We start from the raw sequence: 13,133 nt of genomic DNA, 5'->3' as shown, positions 1-13,133 counted from the left end.
ACGTGAGGTCAAGTGTATGGCAATAATTCAGACGTATGAACACTGATATCGACTGCTGCGGAAATGTATCTACCCATTAGATACATTTCAGCGTTTGAAACGAAAGTTTTGAAATATTTACGCCTCTGGTTTGGCCACGCAGAACAGGATAACCACACACGTACTATACTACTTCTCGTTACAGGTTTCTTAGGCGTTATAACGGTAATGAGACGTGGCGCGCAAAGTATTCACCAAAATGAAACACATAAAGTTGCGAAACTTCCGCTGATTTTTGTTATACTCTGAGACAGCTGTTCTTCTGAATACGGCACTGATACGTGACGTAGATTTACAATGGGGAGCGTATGTAGTCTTATAAAAATCTGCGCTAACTAAAAAGTAGCACCACATTTGTCTTTCTTTAGTTTTCTAAGGACCGTTAGAGGTACGATGCGGTACATCAGAGGAGAGTTTTATAATGATTCTCTTGTAACCTACAAACATTCATTGAAGGTTATCGTTTTTTTTTAGATTGAAAAACTAGTAAACAACTGAAGATTTGGCCTTTTTCAGGGAGACGTAAAACCACAGAATTTTTTTCACTATACTCATATGGAATGTGATACCTACATTATTTAACGTACCAAATAAGCCATCATAGGTGTAGCTGGAGGGAAAACCACAAAGACATCATAATAAAACATAAAAACCAACTAAACTGTTTCCCAACACAGAAGGCTTCAATTCCACAACTGTTGTTATATTTGAGCCAGAAACGGCCAGAATCTTCAAGACATTCGCTTTTGAAGCAAGAGTAATTATGATTACAAAAATTCGAGTATCAGAAATTCGAGTGGAGCGAATCATTAGACTTCACACAAAATTGTTAAATGTAAATGAATCTACCGTTATAAAAGCAGCCGAAAACAGAAACTTATGCTTGTATGAAGACGGGGTCTGTTCCCGAAAGAACAGATACCATTGATGACCGTGCAGCTTCTCTAGAATGAAATGATGATGAAACCAAAACTCTTAGCTGCCGACAGGTGTTGTTGATATACATCAATGGGGACAGCTTAAAATGTGTGCGCAAGACCGCTACGGTCGCAGGTTCGAATCCTGCCTCGGGCATGGATGTTTGTGATGTCCTTAGGTTAGTTAGGTTTAACTAGTTCTAAGTTCTAGGGGACTAATGACCTCAGCAGTTGAGTCCCATAGTGCTCAGAGCCATTTGAACCATTTTTTTAAAATGTGTGCCCCGACTGGGACTCGAAGCCGGGATCTCCTGCTTACATGGCAGACGCTCTATCCATCTAAGCCACCGAGGGCAGAGAGGATAGTGCGACTGCAGGGATTTATTCCTTGCACGCTTCCCGTGAAACACAGATTCCCAACTGTTCACAATCTACGTAGAGTTCCTAATAGATATTTGCCCATTCACTCATTACTCGCGCCAAACTAAGCTCAGATGGATAGAGTGTCTGTCATGGAAGCATGAGATCCCAGGTTCGAGTCCCGGTCGGAGCACACATTTTCAGCTGTCCCCATTGATGTATATCAACTACACCTGTCGGCAGCTTAGGGTTTCGATTTAATTAACATTACATATGCTTGTCTTGCATGAAACAGGTATAAAATTTTCATTTCAGTGCGGTAAGCTACAATTATGCACGTATTTGAAAGTGTTCCATCTTGAACGAATTGTAGCTTTAAAGGGAGCAGTGAGAGTCGACCGTTTTTACATTTATTTCTTGATCTTTCATGTTCGTTGATAATTTAGTAATGCTTGGAATCCAAAAATATAACAACTGTTCCATTAGTTAAGAAGAAAAATAATTAAATACTAGGATTAATCTCACGGGCTAACTTCCTTGCCGCTACAGGCGCTAGTATCGTTCCAACTGTCAGACAGTGACAATTTTCACAGGCACGGGTGTCGCGACTGTGTATGTTGGACTGTGGTACCCACCGCACCGGATCATGACCCATTCCCAAAATACTTGATGGTAATTTTAGATGGGGCTCTTACCTTTAAGAAACATTTTGAAAACGAAGCATAAAATAAAAAACAAAAATTGAAGACCAGGACTGATATAGACAGAAAACTGGCTAGGTAAGGATGGGGTGAAAATGAAAATACTCTTCACACTGCTACATTGGCATTAGTTTACTCCACGGTAGAATACTATGCTCCAGTATGGAAAAATAGTGCATATGTACGGTTACTAGACGTCAAACTGCATCAGGCAACGAGAATAATCAGTGGCATTAGTAAATCTCCACCACTCCCATGGCTGCCTGTGTTACGCAATATTGCACTTACATCAATAAGACGAGAAGCAATAGCAATAATAGAGTTTCAGAAGTGTTTCACTCACCAGAAATCACTTCTATATAATCAACTACAGAAACACTTGCCAGCAGATCAAAATCTAGAAAACCACCCTACCCAACGTAAGATGCTCCTCTAGCATATGATTTCAGTCAAGTATGGAAAGAGGTTTGGCAGAAGTTTCCTCCAACTAATTCTCATCTTATAACTGATCCTAACAAACTTGTGAATGCATCTGGTCTTCCCAGAAAACTATGGACACCCCTGAATCTATTCCGTACAGGGAATGGAATATGTGGTGCCACCTGTTTGTATGAATAGGTGTTCAAAAATTCCCCGGCAGGTGACTGTGGCGATCCCATTCAAACTATGCTGCACTTCCTCGAAGAGTGTGTGCTACGAAAATTTCCTGGTGGACTCAGAGAGCTGCATTTGGTGACAGAAAGAGTTGGAGAATGGTTAAGAGACCTAGATATTCTGTTTCCTTTCGATTGTTTGTTTGCTTCTTTATACCAAATATATTTTGGTGCACATTTAAACGAAGTCCTTAAACATGACCATACAATGATCGTGTAAGCCATACGAATGAACAACCATCGCGAGCAGTCGTAACGTAACCGCCAGTCTGCTGTTTTGGTGGTCTAGCCTCAGTGGTAACGAGAGCAAATAGATGGCTTCACGGTCGTTGACGGCAGCGCAGTTCTAGCAATAATTTGTCCGTTGTTTTGGGTGCCAACAGAAGTCTGCTGCCTGTCGTCACTGCCAGTGAGCAATGGAGGGAAGTTTCTGTGGAATAGTAGTAACTTGAGGGTTACCTCTTCTGCACGTCATGGTCGGAAGGTGGTACATCACTGCCGAACAATAGACCTCGTTGATCACAGCTTGTTGCCCTTCACATCCAGCCACTGTTCCCCTCACCATCATCCTTACCTCCTTGCACGTAAGTCGAGATGGCCCTCAGGGAGTCGGAACATAGAGCAGAAGTCTTGTACCTTGTGACTTCCATTTCAGAAAAGTTTTTGCCCTCTACAGCTCCCTCTAGTACCATGGAAGTCATTCCCTCATGTCTTAGTAGATATCCTATCATCCTGTCCCTTCTCCTTATCAGTGTTTTCCACATATTCCTTTCCGATTCTGCGTAGAACCTCCTCATTCCTTACCTTATCAGTCCACCTAATTTTCAACATTCGTCTATAGCACCACATCTCAAATGCTTCGATTCTCTTCTGCTCCGGTTTTCCCACAGTCCATGTATCGCTACCATACAATGCTATTTCTTCCTCAAATTAAGGCCGGTATTTGATATTAGTAGACTTCTCTTGGCCAGAAATGCCTTTTTTACCATAGCGAGTCTGCTTTTGATGTCCTCCTTGCTCCGTCCGTCATTGGTTATTTTACTGCCTAGGTAGCAGAATTCCTTAACTTCATTGACTTCGTGACCATCAATCCTGATGTTAAGTTTCTCGCTGTTCTCATTTCTACTACTTCTCATTACCTTCGTCTTTCTCCGATTTACTCTCAAACCATACTGTGTACTCATTAGACTGTTCATTCCGTTCAGCAGATCATTTAATTCTTCTTCACTTTCACTCAGGATAGCAATGTCACCAGCGAATCGTATCATTGATATCCTTTCACCTTGTATTTTAATTCCACTCCTGAACCTTTCTTTTATTTCCATCATTGCTTTCTCGATGTACTGATTGAAGAGTAGGGGCGAAAGGCTACATCCCTGTCTTACACCCTTCTTAATATGAGCACTTCGTTCTTGATCGTCCACTCTTATTATTCCCTCTTGGTTGTTGTACATATTGTATATGACCCGTCTCTCCCTATAGCTTACCCCTACTTTTTTCAGAATCTCGAACAGCTTGCACCATTTTATATTGTCGAACGCTTTTTCCAGGTCGACAAATCCTATGAAAGTGCCTTGATTTTTCTTTAGCCTTGCTTCCATTATTAGCCGTAACGTCAGAATTTCCTCTCTCGTCCCTTTACTTTTCCTAAAGCCTAACTGATCGTCACCTAGCGCATTCTCAATTTTCTTTTCCAGTCTTCTGTATATTATTCTTGTAAGCAGCTTCGATGCATGAGCTGTTAAGCTGATTGTGCGATAATTCTCTCACTTGTCAGCTCTTGCCGTCTTCGGAATTGTCTGGATGATGCTTTTCCGAAAGTCAGGTGGTATATCGCCAGGCTCATATATTCTACACACCAACGTGAATAGTCGTTTTGTTGCCACTTCCCCCAATGATTTTAGAAATTCTGATGGAATGTTATCTATCCCTTTTGCCTTATTTGACCGTAAGTCCTCCAAAGCTCTTTTAAATTCCGATTCTAATACTGGATCCCCTATCTCTTCTAAATCGACTCCTGTTTCTTCTTCTATCACATCAGACAAATCTTCACCCTCATAGAGGCTTTCAATGTATTCTTTCCACCTATCTGCTTCTCTGCATTTAACAGTGGAATTCCCGTTGCACTCTTAATGTTACCACCGTTGCTTTTAATGTCACCAAAGGTTGTTTTGACTTGCCTGTATGCTGAGTCTGCCCTTCCGACAATCATATCTTTTTCGATGTCTTCACATTTTTCCTGCAGCCATTTCATCTTAGCTTCCCTGCACTTCCTGTTTATTTCATTCCTCAGCGACTTGTATTTCTATATTCCTGATTTTCCCGGAACATGTTTGTACTTCCTCCTTTCATCAGTCAACTGAAGTATTTCTTCTGTTACCCATGGTTTCTTCGCAGCTACCTTCTTTGTACCTATGTTTTCCTTCCCAACTTCTGTGATGGCCCTTTTTAGAGATGTCCATTCCTCTTCAACTGTACTGCCCACTGCGCTATTCCTTATTGCTGTATCTATAGCGTTAGAGAACTTCAAACGTATCTCGTCATTCCTTAGTACTTCCGTATCCCACTTCTTTGCGTATTGATTCTTCCTGACTAATGTCATGAACTTCAGCCTACTCTTCATCACTACTATATTGTGATCTGAGTCTATATCTGCTCCTGGGTACGCCTTACAATCCAGTATCTGATTTCGGAATCTCTGTCTGACCATGATGTAATCTAATTGAAATCTTCCCTTATCTCCGGCCTTTTCCAAGTATGCCTCCTCCTCTTGTGATTCTTGAACAGGGTATTCGCTATTACTAGCTGAAACTTGTTACAGAACTCAATTAGTCTTTCTCCTCTTTCATTCCTTGTCCCAAGCCCATGTTCTCCTGGAACCTTTTCTTCTACTCCTTCCCCCACAACTGCATTCCAGTCGCCCATGGCTATTAGATTTTCGTCCCCCTTTACATATTGCATTACCCTTTCAATATCCTCATACACTTTCTCTATCTGTTCATCTTCAGCTTGCGACGTCGGCATGTATACCTGAACTATCGTTGTCGGTGTTGGTCTGCTGTCGATTCTGATTAGAACAACCCGATCACTGAACTGTTCACAGTAACACACCCTCTGCCCTACCTTCCTACACTTGTTATACCATTTTCTGCTGCTGTTGATATTACCCGACACTCATCTGACCAGAAATCCTTGTCTTTCTTTCACTTCACTTCACTGACCGCTACTATATCTAGATTGAGCCTTTGAATTCCCTTTTCAGATTTTCTAGTTTCCCTACCACGTTCGAGCTTCTGACATTCCACGCCCCGACTCGTAGAACGTTATCCTTTCGTTGATTATTCAATCTTTTTTTCATGGTAACCTCCCCCCTTGGCAGTCCCCTCCCGGAGATCCGAATGGGGGACTATTCCGGAATATTTTGCCAATGGAGTGATCATCATGACACTTCTTCAATTACAGGCCACATGTCCTGTGGATACACGTTACGTGTCTTTAATGCAGTGGTTTCCATTGCCTTCCGCATCCTCATGTCGTTGATCATTGCTGATTCTTCCGCCTTTTGGGGCAATTTCCCACCCCTAGGACAAGAGAGTGCCCTGAACCTCTATCCGCTGCTCCGCCCTCTTTGACAAGGCCGTTGGCAGAATGAGGCTGACTTCTTATGCCGGAAGCCTTCGGCCGCCAATGCTGATCATTTATCAAAATTTAGGCAGTGGCGGGGATCGAACCCAGGACCGAAGACGTTTTGGTTATGAAGCAAAGGCGCTACCCCTAGACCACGGGTAAAACTGTAACGTGAGCAAAAGATGTCTAGAGCAAGGTATGAGCTGCAATATGTTGTCATTTATTTCATTTTGCAGACTGTTAGGAGAATCGAGTGCCTCGGTGGGTTTTGGAACCTAAATAGAGTACATAATGTAGAAATACTACTATTTCAGCTGGAAATGTTGGTTCTACAGTTCCAGTGGAGACTGAATGTGAGTTTCTACTGCTTGTCTTCGTGCTTGCCAATCCACGGATCTTTCTTCAGCTGAGAGCGTTTGGAGCATTGTGGGCAGAACCCTACAACCATCTCGGGATTTTGACCATCGAACTCACCAGTTCCACGGAATTTGGCACGGTATCCCACAGTAGGACATCCAGCAACTCTGTAATCAGTGACAAGCGGAATATCAGCTTGCATAAGGGACAGAGGTGAACCAATGCGTTATTTACCTGCTCAATTTGTGAAGTTCATTCTCTTGAATAAAGTATGCAGTTCTTCTGAAAATTAACCTTTTTTTGTCTGTACATGTACATGTACATCTACCGATTTCCTTCGTGTTCGTCAGTTTTTTACTTTATTTTTCTCATAGTGTGTATATTGATTCCCACTTTCACGGTCTCTTTAATGTTAATTTACATGTTGTACTGAAGGAAAGACCTGCAAAGAGTTTTACCATTTCTGCTAGGAATCAATATTGCATAACAAGATTGTGCTAAATTGTGACCATACTGGCTAGAAGCAGGGTGAATGAAGCACAAATAAAATATGGTCATGAAGGGAGGACTAACTCTCTTCTTTGAATAGAATGAAATGAATGTGACGAATACTAATAGCTGTCAAAGTTCAGTTTGTCATCCTCTATACAACCCCGATCTTGCGCCCAGTGATTACCATACGTTCCTGCACTTGAAGAAACACCTGGGCGGTCAGCGTCTTCAAGACGATGACGAAGTCAAAACAGTGGTGATGCAGTGGTTAACAAGTCAGGTGGCATACTTCTATGAGGAGGGTATTCAAAAACTGGTACTACGTGTTGATAAGTGCGTCAATATTGACGGAAATTATGTAGAAAAGTAGATTAAGACACAGGCTTTCGTGTAAAAATAGAATTATTGAGACATCTTAGCACGACTTTTTTAATTTCAAAACGATACTTACTTAAAAACACGCTTCGTATTTTCAAAGCCAGTAGTATACCAAATGTTATGAAACACACCATCTGCCTTGTCTGCCTTACATTATATAGTGATGTCAATACCAACCATTTCACAATTGTGACGTCTAAATGCTCTACCTGAAAAAAAAAGATACTCTACAAGATACACTTTGTATTGAGCAAAGTCTATGTAAAATACAGCTAGTTTATTGTGTTCGTTTTGGTACCGACGTTAAATACAGTTTCTTCTTTTGCATTAATGTACGAGAAGATGGCTAAAGCCAGAATCATTAATCATAATAAAACGTATATGCGATCAATGGCTATAATTAAAAAGGCAGTGGTGTCCATTATGCTTCTGGAAAGACGACAAAAATTTCCGTACTCAGTGTATCTGAATTGTGCGAAGTTGACCTACTCTTCATAGTAAAGCAAGTTAAGGTCATACGTATCATTCACTACTAGGTTTATTATTTTGGAACCAGTTGCACTGAAGGTCAGGAGTTACTAATTTGTTTCTGAGAGATGACTTCAGCACTAGAATTTCATTATAGATACTTTGAATACTGATATCACGAATTTCCGCTACCTCATAAAATGTCTTCTGATATTAAGCGTAATATTCCAGTGGCAATCTGAGAATTCATTATGGTATTTTACCCGGAATTTTTAACTAATTCCCACAATGCGGAAAGGCCAGCGAATTGCAGCGTTCCATTCTCATTAACGACAGTTTTTTTCCTTCACTCCGGATTTAACCCGGAATTTCAAACTAATTCACACAACATGAAAAAGCCAGTGAGATGAAACGCCCCATTCTGATTAACGGCAGCTCTCTTCCCTGCACTCCGCATTGAATCTGAAGGCCTATCATGTAAAGTACATATGATTTAACATCTAACTTTTAAATTTACATTCTGTAATTCAAAACATGGGTAATTTGTTAACAATCTCGTAAAAATTTGATCTGAGTCTATGGCGGCGTATATGCTGTTTGAAGGGTTCTCGTGCATCCAGCGGGATACGATAATCAAATGCCCACGATATTTCGGCGAATGATGGTGGAACGGCTGGACACACGGGAACTCTTCAAACAACAATCTCACAAACCCTTAACACAATCTAGTGTTATCTACTGGTGAGCCACTACTCAGTCGCCAAATTCCAAGTCCTTTTCAACAAGTTCCTCTTTTTCGAGCAATAGAGACCAGTACTCTTCATTTGATTCGATTTTATTGATCTGATTTTAACGAGGAAGCTAAAACAGCTTAGGTCTAACCTGCCACTGCCCGCACCGAAACTAAGTTTATTGCGCGGTATCGCTCCCTGTATATCTTATAAAGCCAACCAGTGCCCTTAAATACCAGTTTTATGTTAGACACAATTTCTTCAGGTCTAGTTGTCCCGAAGATTCTGTATCTTTTATTCTTCAATGCCGTGCATTCGAAGATCAGGTGTGATGCAATTTCGTCACCCTCATCACAGATCGTACATTTAGGGTCCTCGTCTGTTATACCGATTGTGTGTAGGAGTTTTTTGAAATTCCCATGACCGGTCATCAGCCCAGTCATGAGCTTGATCTCTTTCCTGTTCAATCCCAGGATTACAGAGCTTCTTTTAAAACATGGCTTGGGCATCATTACCTTACCATGTTTTTGTTTATGGACCTTGGTCCAATATCCTACGTACTGTTTCCTAAACCAGTTCCATAGTTCTAAATAGATCATAGCCTTGGTGATTGTCAGGCCAGGTTCCGGTACAAGAAATGGAGTTGTTGGCCCAATCCTAGCCAATCTGTTGGCTTTTTCATTGCCACAGATCCCTGAGTGGCCAGGGCAACACCCCCCTATTGCTTCCCCCTAGCTCTGCCAGAGCCCTGTGGAATTCTGCAACAATCTTAGATCTTGTTGCAGGAGCTGCCAACCATTTCAGGGCTGCCTGGCTGTCTGAATAGATGCAGATGCCACAGTCCTTGTAGCACCTACGCATATTCTCCTCCACACATGCCCTGATTGCAGTAATTTCAGCTTGGAATACTGAGGCCAGTTTTCCTAGAGAGATGATGCCCTCCAGTCTTGGCCGAACCCTGTACACCGCTGCCCCAACGTCTTGGTCTATTTTCGACCAATCAGTGAACCAAACGATGTCCCTCATACAGTGTCGAACTGTTTTTTCCCACTGCTCCCTGCTTCCAATTGTTATAATTAAAGGCTTGTCAAAGCAGTTGGGAGTTATTATGTATTCGGCAGGCATTTCCCCAGCCATTCCTATATTTACCTCACTCACTATGTTAGTGTGTGATTCTGGATATCCGAATGAGATCCAGTTTTTACCAGTTTTAAGTCTGTGTGCCTCCATCTTGATCCAAGGGTGTATTGGAGGCATGTCCAGCATGGCTTCCATTCTAGCGCTTGGTGTGCTACAGATTCCGCCTGGCATGGCTAAGCAGGCCAATCTCTGCATCTTAGCAAGCTCCTTAGCTGCAACTCGCTGTCCTACCTTCTGCCACCATACTAAGGCCCCATAGAAAATCCTAAGTCTGACCACTGTGGCTTATATCCAGTGCATACCCCTAGGGCTTGGGCCCCAGTTTTTGCCACAAGCCCTTCTACTACTCACTAGAGAACTTTTTGCCTTGGAGCAGATACTCCTAATGTGAGAAGTCCATGTTAGCTTCTCATCTAAGGTTACCTCTAGATATTTCACTATCCCCTTCACAGGTACAGTTTCATCGAAGAACTTTAGATTCCAACCTGAGTGTTGAATATGCCTCTTCATAAATGGCATCACAATAGTCTTCTTAGGATTAACCCTCAGATCCTATTTGGTGCACCAATTTTGCACAATGTCCAAATTTCCTTGTGCCATGTTTCTAACTGTGTCAGTAAATTGCCAAGTGTTTCTATTACAAGGTCATCTGCGTATCCTTGGCAGAAGCATTGTCTGGAATTTAATTCCTCAATGAGTTCGTTCACCACTAGATTCCACAAAAGATGGGGCAAAACTCCTCCTTGTGGGCAACCTCTAGTGGTGTTACTTACTATCTTTTCATTCATCATGGTAGCCTCTACCGGTGACGCCTTTCCGGTGGTAGGTCCTCAACCTCCGGCATAGCCCTCAGCTTCACGCGGATACGCAAGCCTCTCCACCCACATGGACAGTGCTTCGTCAAGGTGGTGTCCCCCGGAGAGGAGACTAGTACTCTTACGTTCACAGTTATTTCACGTAATTTATGTATGCGTAAAAACTATTTACACTTGTTCAAGAACACTTTCTTGTTGAAATGTAGGTCTATATACGGAAATACCACGAAATGTGAAAGTTACCGTCATGATTTTCATGTGTTTGACTAGAAAGGATACAATATTGAATGTATCTGTATGTCGAATCATTTGTTTCTTCACTACGAGATAACATTCTTGAAGATGTCATAAGGAAGAGTGGCCCACATATATTTCCTTCATCCTGCTAATTATGTGACAAAGAGAGTACAAGCTTTACTCGCTGATGACCTGAAACCTGATGAGGAAGAGTTTTAACTTACAGTTTTGGTGTGGCTATCTGCAACTATTTTAGACATACCTTTTTGATTTTGTAGTGAGGCTGTTTCTTTAAGAAACTCTAGCAACAGGGGAAATCGTTTAGAGTGGACTGTTTCTGTAGTATGTCTAATGTACAACGTAACAGAATTCATTGACAGATAGATGTAATGAAATGCTGCCTGCAAATAATTTTGAATGTGACTCGATACGTCAGAATGCAGTTTTTTGAACAGCGTTATAGTTTATAAACAGGCAGCGCACTGCATCCCATTATGGTGTGACGTCACTGCAGTAGGGAAAGAATGATTCACACCTACATACACTATGTGATCAAAAGTATCCAAAAGCATATATTTTTCATATTAGGTGCTTTGTGCCGCCACCTACTGCCAGGTACTCCATATCAGCGACCTCATTAGTCATTAGACATCATGAGAGAGTAGAATGGGGCGCTCTGCGGAACTCACGGACTTCGAACGTGGTCTGGTGACTGGGTGTCACTTATGTCATACGTCTGTACGCGAGATTTGCAAAGTCCTAAACATCCGTAGGTCCACTGTTTCCGATGTGAAAGTCAAGTGGAAACATGAAGGCACACGTACAGCACAAAAGCGTACAGGCCGACCTCGTCTGTTGACTGACAGAGACCACCCACAGTTGAAGACGGTCGTAATGTGTAATAGGCAGACATATATCCAGACAATCACACAGGAATTCCAAATTGCATCAGGATCCACCGGAAGCACTATGACAATTAGGCGGGAGGTGAGAAAACGTGGATTTCATGGTCGAGCGGCTGCTCATAAGTCACACATCACGCCGGTAAATGCCAAACGACGCCTCGTTTGGTGTAAGCAGCATAAACACTGGGCGATTGAACGGTGGAAAAATGTTTTGTGTAGTGACGAATCACCTTACTCAGTGTGGTGTCCGATGGCAGGGTGTGGGTATTGCGAATGGCCGGTGAACGTCATCTGCCAGCGTATGTAGTGCCAATAGTGCGAACAGTAAAATTCAGAGGCGGTGGTGTTACGGTGTGGTCGTGTTTTTCATGGAGGGGCTTACACTCGTAGTTGTTTTGTGTGGCACTATCACAGCAGAGGCCTACACTGATGTTTTAAGCACCTTCTTGCTTCCCACTGTTGAAGAGCAATTCTGGGATGACGATTGCATCTTTAAACACGATCGAGCTCCTGTTTATAATGCACGACCTGTGGTGGAGTGGTTACGCAACAATAACATCCATGTAATTGACTGTTCTGCACAGAGTCCTGGCTTGACTCCTATAGAACACCTTAGGGATGTTTTGGAACGTCGACTTCGTACCAAGCCTCACCGATCGACACCGACACTTCTCCTCAGTGGAGCACTCCGTGAAGAATGGGCTGTCATTCCCCAAGAAACCTTCCAGCACCTGACTGAACGTATGCCTGCGAGAGTGGAAGCTGTCATCAAGGCTAAGGGTAGGCCATTACCATATTGAATTCTAGCAATACCGATTGAGGGCGCCACGAACTCGCAGGTCATTTTAAGCCAGGTGTCCGGATTCTTTTGATCACATAGTGGGCTCAGTCATCCTGGGAGGTATCATGCGTTCCTCGCGACCTTGGGCGGAGTAGAAGGTGTTTGGTGTATCGGCAAACATCTCACAAGCGAGTTCTGGTCTCTATAATACCCAGCCCACAGCACCCATGTTATATGCTGGGTAACACGGTGTGTGGTGTTACCCGATTTTAGGTGTAGTGTCCCGGGTTCGAAACTCGACAATGCTTCAATTTTAAATAAAAATCGGCAGCATTGGAATCGAAAAACTTCGAGCATAAGTAATCACCATCATTCTGCCAACGGCATTCTCAAAGAGGGTGGGGGTGCGGACAAAGATTCAGGGTACTCTCTTGCCTTTGGGATGGGAAACTGGCCCTAAATGGAGAAAGAATAAATAATGATCAACGACATGAGGCTGCAGAAGGCAATGGAAACTCTGCATTAAAAATAC

The sequence above is a fragment of the Schistocerca americana genome, chromosome 4 (genome assembly GCF_021461395.2).
Source record: "Schistocerca americana isolate TAMUIC-IGC-003095 chromosome 4, iqSchAmer2.1, whole genome shotgun sequence".
Classification (NCBI taxonomy): Eukaryota; Metazoa; Arthropoda; class Insecta; order Orthoptera; family Acrididae; genus Schistocerca; species Schistocerca americana.
The sequence above is the reverse complement of the archived record's forward strand: the minus strand, read 5'-3'. Positions refer to the sequence as shown.